Source organism: Dipteris shenzhenensis, chromosome 17 (assembly GCF_047967505.1).
Source record: "Dipteris shenzhenensis isolate YYH24624 ecotype China chromosome 17, Dip_SZ_1.0, whole genome shotgun sequence".
Classification (NCBI taxonomy): Eukaryota; Viridiplantae; Streptophyta; class Polypodiopsida; order Gleicheniales; family Dipteridaceae; genus Dipteris; species Dipteris shenzhenensis.
In genome coordinates, this window is record NC_141612.1 from 21,251,370 (window position 1) to 21,260,308 (window position 8,939).

The following is an 8,939-nucleotide window of genomic DNA, read 5'->3' on the forward strand; positions in this document are numbered from 1 at the left end:
AGTTGTAGTGATTGTTATGATGAAAGTCGATGATGTCATCAAATTTTGGCATGATTTTAACAGAACTTGATGACAACATCAAGGATTGTCATAAGTTATGATAGAACTCAACGATGTCATCAAAGTTTTTCCTAAGTTATGATAGAACTTGATAACATCATTGAATTTTGTCATAACAAATATTGAAATAGTAAAACGGCCATAACTTTTGAACCAAGACTCCGTTTTGGGAGCTTTCTGGCTCAAAATTTAGAGCACATGAGTGGCTCTAGAATGGCCAAGTCCTACAACCCATTATTTGGCCCCAAAACTTTGTTTAAATTCGAAGAAGAAGGAACTCAAAAATTGGGTGCAAGGTTGGGGGGGTCATTACCCACTACAAAATTCCTTATAGAAGGAAATTCCATCTAACCAACACATATACCCCACAAGAACCAAGCAATAATCCTAGCATAAATTTAGCTCTAATTTCCCATATCCAACTCATATTATGGCCCATTGCTATTTTGCTTCAACTTATCATATAACTTGATAACATTATCAACTTCTATCATGAGTCATGAGTTCACTTGATGCTATTATCAAGACATATAGATGCCTTCGTCATAGGACAGAGATCAAATTTGAACTTCCACAAACATGCATCCTATGTTTTCCTCACCAACCGATGATATTACCAAGTTTTGTCATTTCTTCTTCATAATAGCATTGAGTTAAGAAGCAATACATGACATAACTCGATGATATTTCAAGTTTTGTCATAAGTCATGACACAACTCTATGATGTTATTGATTTTTGTCATAAGTTATAACACAACTGGATGATGTTATCGAGTTTCTTCATAATTTATGACTCAAGTTGATGATGTTATCAATTATTGTGATAACTTCATCAACACTATGTAGATTTCTTTCAATTGATAAACAAAATATGTGATTACCAATACCTTTAAATCATTTACATTTCAAAAAGGAATATTTTGATTCCTTATGGAATATCTAATGTTTAATAGAAAATACATCCCCGGCCTTTCTCTTCTTCTTGAATTGTTAAAGTCTACACTCCAATCCACTCCTCAAATTTGCTACAAAATAATGTCTCGACCTTGGTATGAGTAACAGCATAGATGAACATTGCAATTGGGGAATGTGCTCTATGGATTTGAATTGTTTTTTGATGCTCTATTATATACTCTATGGATTTGAATTGTTTTATTAAAAAAAATTTAAACTTTTAGATTTCAAGGCTTCTACAATTAGGGTTTAGGGTTAGGACGTCCCAAACAATGCTCCTTTACTTTTTTGCACATTTAAGTTATGTGCATTATCCTCCATTCTTTCATTCTCCTCATTTGTCAAGAACAAATGACTAGGGGCATTATTTCTCTTCCATCCTACCACACTACTTCTCCGTCAACCTCAACTCAAAAGCATGGGTCTTTGCTAGACACATGTCTAATCCAGCTTCATAGCACCCAATGCAGAATCTCATGTGATAGGGCAAGTAGCAATGATCGTTGTTTTTTGTAAAAGTCATCATTGAAATCATATATTGAGTCTCCCTACTCTATGGCAAATAAAGGCGAGGGTTGCTTACTCTTAGAGTCATCATTGGAATCATATGTTGAATCATTGAAGCCACAAATACTCAAGGATATTGACTTCCCACTTGGGGCAGGCCTCCATTCATCTAGCAATGTGGAGATCATGTCTAGGAATCCAACACCAGCCTAGTGAAACATGTCAACAAAGCACAAGGGAAACTTCAGATAGCAATGATGATCACACACTTGTACAATAGGAAGTGCCTCTATACATCAATAGAAGACATTCTAGCTATGATAGGAGGAGAAGGAAATTCTTTTTATCTGTAGCTCAGCTCTCTAAGACATCTAAGGTATAGTGTTGCCATAATGGTTGCTTGAGACATCTAGAAGTTGGGAAGATCAAGTCCATTAGATCTGACTACCTCAGTCTTAATCATGAAAGCAAGAAGCTTATCTATGTCGATCAATCATGCGAACTACAAAAGATGTTTTGGATACTACCTTGATCATCTATTGGTTTGTAGAGGAGCATTCAAGCATGCACTCACACATGGCAACAATAGACTGCAACAATGGATTCAATCTAGGTCTTTGAAGGATGGTCTATGGAGTAATCGCTGTTATGGAAAGTTGATTGAAACTTGTGGAAGTTTTGATCATGGATGGAAAGTTATTTTAAGGAACATGCAGAGGTAATGGCAACCACTGGCAAACTACACTTAACAAAAAACTACACAAGATTTGAAATATTCTCAATATACAAAGATGGGACGTTAAACAGTAATGAGCAACACACGAGCTACTACTGCCATTTCACAAGGTTATGGAAGAATTACTTCAACAATGTGACCATTCCAAGAAAGATTAGAATGGGGATATGTAGCATATGTGCAAAGTTGAAGAGTAGGAGGCAAAATGCAAAATCGAAGAGTGAAAGGGGTACTCCTCCATGCTCAATATTTCATGTATTGTCCATCTACTTTAGATTAAGTTTTTTATTCTTCTCAATACCAAAATTGTGCTTTCAAATCAAGTAAATGAGGCTTTGAAGGTGCATAGAGAATAGCAAGCATTGGAATAAGCAAGGCTTACAAAGCCTAGGAAGAAGTGCTTGAAGAATCCAAACAAATACTTAGGGATTTGTATTGATGGCATGGACCAGAAAAAGACCAACCTCCCACATTTTGTTAGGGTACCAAAGGATTTGAAGGAGGATTCTTTTGTGCAGATGCATCTTGTTGGATGTCTCATATATAACAACCAGCTTTTATCAAAAGTATTTTTGACATATCCAAATGTCCATAATGATGCGAATCTAACAATCACCATTCTTCCTCATATAATTACAACATGGGAAGGGCTTCTTCCTTTGTTCTTGTATTTGAAATTGGACAACACAGCTAGAGAGAACAAGAATCAAATTTTGCTTGTGTTTTTGAATATGTTGGTGCTAAAAGGTATCTTCACTAAGATCAAACTTCAGCTCCTCTTGGTTGGTCACACACATTACCAAAATGATTAGATGTTTAGCACATTCTCAAAGGAGCTAGTGCGGCACAATGCCTTCACTTTGACAATAATGATTTCACTTATAACTGAAGCATATACACAACATCCTCATGTGCTACACTTGAAAGAGACAGTTGACTTTAGACATTTTGTGAATGGTTCAAATTCATGCAACATATGTATTCAATAGTTAAACGACCTAAGCTTTCATCATCAATTTCACATAAAGATGAGAGATGGAAAAACATATATGGATGGCAAGCATTACTCTTCATCTCCATCATGGCTACTAGAGAATGGATTGCTATTTCTATCTTTCATTCCGAATCATATGATTTGTGCTTCTTTTCAAGATCCACTGGAGGTTTTATCAAAAGTGCAACAGGCTTAAAGCCAAAAGAGAGACATTGATTACCATAAATGCCTTTGACAAAAGAAGGATCTCATTGAGAAGGCCCACACATATGCAAGAGATGAGGACACAAGCTGGTGGAATGAGTTCTTTTAAGATCAATTCCGAATTCTTTCTAGGTTTGAACATAATGATGTCACTCTAAGTGTTCCTTTCTATTGGCCATTAGTTCATGCAAATCTTGTTGAAAATGCAACAAATTCTCTTCATAAACAATTGCAAGTTATGATTAATGCACAACAAAGAGAAATGTATTTGGGTGCATGGAGGTCTTGTAAAAGACAAGAGCAACTTGTAGAAATGTGGAGTGGAAGTGTGCAGGGTATAAAGGTGAACTCCATGGTTGCAACACTTGTAGAGGATGATTCTCTTGGCCATTTATTTTGGATTGCAAAGGTGATTGGTTTGACCAGAATCTGGAGATATTATTTTCTTTCAAATGCATTGGTTTAGAAGCAAGAGTCATGATGCGTACAATGGAAAGTACCCCTAAAATGGTCGCAAATGTTCGTGGTAGGGGAAAGTGAAGAGGGGCAAAAAATCAAGCACATGTTAGAGTGCTTGTTCTTGATGAGGTTTACATTGAACTCGTTTATGACTTCCAATTGACCAATGCTGGACATCTTCGCAAGGAGAAAATTGGCATCATTAAATAAAAACTTCCCTCAAAGAAATACATTGATAAAGCTAGACACTTTTCTAGAGTTACTCTAGGGATGAGGATATGTGATTGTTGATAGTGATGAGGAGGGTAGATCATCAACTTCATCGACTAGTGATGGTGATGGTGATGCTGATGCTGATAGTGAGGAAATTAGGGGTGTCAATATAGATAAGGATGCAATACATGATGATTTGTAAGATATTTTGTATGATGGGCACCTTCTTCTTTCATTTTCATATGATGGTGTTTTAAAAATTGCAATCATGTTAACTTTTTTCCTTGTCTATGGAGAATGTGATCAATTTTATGTTTTCATACTATCCAATCAAGTCAAGAATTTCATTTTGTCACGGTTTTGTTTCCAGAACTTATGATAGGAAGCCATGTTTTCAAAAAGGATTAAAGAATGGCAATTTTTAGCATTATAAAAAGTAATATTCCATTTAGTTCTTGTTCCTACAAAATAGTTATCACTTCATCTACAATAGTGTTTGTTTTATATTTTTGCATGGGGACCTTCTTTTTTTAGCCATTCCCAATGCAGTGAAAAAGCATGCTGCACAAATAAGGTGTCATGTTCCCTATCATTTGAAATGTAGAAATGGCATGTGCGTTGCACTGACCTGTACTCTTGTGAGTCAGCAAAAATATTGCCATCAATTGTAGAAGAATCAAGCAAATGATAGTACGTGATATGCCTAGGGGGTCCACTAACAAATATGTAAGATAGCACGCGCAATCAATGGAAGGGGTTTTATTTTTTTATGGAGTTATAGAAAATATACATACATAAGGGGTTTTTTAATTCAAAAAGTGAAAATTTTCATACATAAGGGATACTTTAATCATCTCAAAATTTACTGAAGGGGTCTATATAGGTTATAAAAATCTATAGGTAGGGGTTTCTTTTAATACCCCTTGATCGCATGTGCTATATGGGTTTTTTACATAGTGGCCCCCCAGGGTGATATGCACAAGAATTGTTATCGGCTTGTTGTACCATTGAGCACTTTGTATCTCATCTTGTCCTTGAAATGGATAATTTTCAGCAAAATATATAACAGAGACAATAGTGTCATGGGGAAAATTGGCAAGGCACATCCTGGACTGCTTATTCTACTAGAGTTGACCATGAAATTATGAAGCACATATTTTGGGATGGATTAAACCAAGTGACCTATAAGCTCCCTCGGCTGAGTGCTCTTATACGATAGTAAGCCATCTCTTTTCATCTGATCCTTCAACATTGACACTTTCAAATCTCCCCCATTTTAGAGCACTAGGATTGTCTGCCCTCTTTTCATTTGGATAGACATGAAATTGCCTCTTCTTCAGCTTCAGACTACAATGATTGTATGTGCCATGAATGCATTCAATGCAGTTCCACTCACGGTCTCCCTTTGGAAAAACTACTAGCTCCCACAGAAACCTTAGGCCACCAAACCTCGTCTCCCTTGCAACACATGATGAGGATCCAGGTGGCCTATAGACTGCACATTCATCGGGGAGACATGGGCATTGATCCTCATGGAGCAATGCTCCAACACAACTAGATCTCAAGTCATTCATAGCTTGCCAGGCCAAGTCAAAGTCTGTGTGTTTTACAACAACAAACATTCATGTATTTAAGTTTCCTAACATACCAAGGCTTCCTCTTGATCCTAGGGCCTCTAATCTTCTTCCTCATCCTCTTGCATCTTCAAGCCTTCCTTAGTGTCAACTTGATGATAGTTCAGGTACATTACAAAAACTCCAAATATTCCTCCAAAAGTTTGTAGTTTTTATTGTGCATGTTCCACTCTGCCTTAAAATGCTTTGGCAAAAGATCATATCTCTTATGAATGGAAGTCTTGAACTTATTCTCTGTCAATAAATCCTTGATGTGGATGTGATACTTATTTGCAATACAGCTGCCTTCCCTTGTGAGCTTTTGAAAGATGTTGCATTGTTCATCCAGAAATTCAATGTGTTGGTTAACCAAATGTGAATAATCCAGCTCCTTGTTGAACATTTCATTAAAAATGTGGAAATCAGTGATGGGAATTGCACTTAGGATTTCAAAAAGCAGTTCATCACATGATTTTTTTTCTTCTCTTGACTTGGAACCTTCGTGGGCATGTCATGATGTCCTTTCCTTGGGGGTACTTGATACTCTTTTTGAACCCCCTTTCCTTTTCCCTACATTATTTAAAACTCTTCATCAATATCTACTTGTGTCTAGACATCAACACAAGAAGATCAAGATGCATGAAATGAGAGTCTACCAGGTTTAGGATGCTCCAAGAGGGTAACAGCAGAAGTGAAGTTCACATTTCTCTTATAGGAAACCCTGCCCTTATCTTGTGGTTCTGATAAAGCAAACATATTTTAAAAGAGAGAAAACTTACACATTGTGCTTAAGACAAATAGAAATTCAACTTGATATGAGGCATCATTTTGTGCCAATTTATTTAAGTGACGCGTCAGATCGTGCTCAACATGTTAAAATATCACTTGAGAGAATTCCTAGGAAATGTGCTTAGCAAAGCGATTTAGCCTATTGAGCACATTCTGAAGAATCACTTCAATAAATTGGCTCAAAAACATTTCTACTTTAAATAAGATGGTCCTTGACCCCAAAATCAGAAGTGGTTACCTTGGGTCTCCTTCTAGGAGCTCTTACCCTTGTCTATTAGATCAGACAAAGAAAACATATTTCAATGGCATGACCAACAAAAAAAGGAGTAGAACATGAGCAAAATATGTCCTTGAAAGAGAACTTCTGCACACTTAAACAACAGCTAGAGACCTTATGAGGGCAATAAATGTATATGACTAAAAACTGCAAACATCTTCTTAGGAAAGAACAAATTCTAGATTTAGCCTATTGGACAGTACTTCAACAGCCCAAATCATTGTCTTAAGGACATTTTAACAATGCTTTACATCCACATTTAATAGAGGCCCCACACTACTTAAGGACACATGGCATTGAAAAGCACATATAGAATGATGAACATACGGTTTAGGATGGTCCTTGACTACAACTCTAGCAGTCAACTCCATTATCTTTTCTTGATGGCCTTTGCCCGTATCTTTTTGATCTAGCAAGGAAACATATTTCAAAAGCATAAACAACCAAATAGAGAGCATAACAACAATAAAAATTGTGTACAAAGGAGAAATTTAATAGCAACTAGAGACCTTATGGGGGCATTAAATGTATATGACTCAAAGATGCAAACATCCTCTTAAGAAAGAACAAATTCTAGATTTGTGCCCAAGAAAGTGATTTGGCCTGTTGGACAGCACTCCAATAGCCAAAATCGCTTTCTTAAGCACATTTTAACAATGCTTTGCATCCACATTTAATAGAGGCCCCACACTTCTTAAGGACAAATGGCATTGAAAAGAACACATAGAATGATGAACATACCTGTCTAGGATGGCCCTTGACCACAACCCCAATAGTCAACTTTATTGTCTTTTCTTGTTAGCATTTACCCTTATCTTTTTTATCTGGCAAGCAAGTTCATATTTCAAAAGCATAAACAACCAAATAGAGAGTAGAACCACAACAAAAATTGTGTTTAAAGGAGTAATTTAACACACTTCAAGAATTAAGCTCAAGAAAGTGATTTGGCTTATTGGACAAAATTCCAAAAGGCAAAATCACTTTCTTAAGCACACTTTTGCTTTACATAGTATCTAAATTCAGTCAAAATAAAACCAGTAAAGGAGCAAGACTCTTGACAAAAAGAGTGATGATTCTACTTGGTATAGGATTTTGCCTAGACACAATATGGGAGGTAAAATCCAGCTCCTTTTTTGGGATACTCTACTTGGATCCCTTTTGATACCTCATTTGTCCATTTACTCAAGCTCTCTATGGTCTAATTCTGTTGACTGCACTCTAAATGTTCTCTCTACTATCTCGTTCCATCGTGCATGCTCCAAATCCATCAACCGTGCTCTAGGATCCATCGCCACGCTACAGACTAACCTACATGCACAGGGTCTACCACACCTAGACATCAGTATGATGGAGTCCATCCCTATTTTGAATTTACTTTTTTTTTAAATCCCTCAGTGAGTCAGGTGTGCTTAAGAAAGCGATTTGAGTTGTTGGGCTAGGCTCTAACACTTTAATCGCTTTCTTAAGCACAACTCATAGGTTTCTCTGGAAAGAGCACAAAATGCACATACGTTTGAAATTTGGCAGGCAAATTGGAAATGTTATCAAGAAAGCGCTTTGGTCTGTTGGTCCTATTACCAACTCTGCAAATCACTTTCTTAGGCACACTTCTATAGAGGGTTTTTATTTTGGATTCTTGTTGGTGCTATTCTCTTCAGTCTTCTGAAGGTATTTCGAAATTGCAAAATTTTGTGAAAATATGGAGACATAGTTGTAGTGTGCTCAAGAAAGTCATTTGGGATGTTGGGTATCCCCCCAAATCTCAAAATTGGTTTCTTAGGCACATGTATAAAGTGTGTTATGAGGGTAGTTTGTTTTGAAGTAGATGCATCAATTTCTCCCTATTTATTTATTTTGGAAGCATATATGATTGTGTTTTGAAATGTGCTTGGATACATTGTTGGTTGTGTCATCTTTTTGCTGTGTTGGACTTTTGATCAATTTAGTGGAATGTTGAGAGATAAATTGATTGTGTGGGATAGTTTTTCAATAATGTGCTTAAGAAAGCAATTTGGCTTGTTGGACAACTCTCAACCCTCCAAATCACTTTCTGAAGCACACTTTTGCATATGTTTTTTGTTGCATGTTTTGTCTTGCTCTTCTTCCTCTATAGGGTCAATAGGGACTACTATT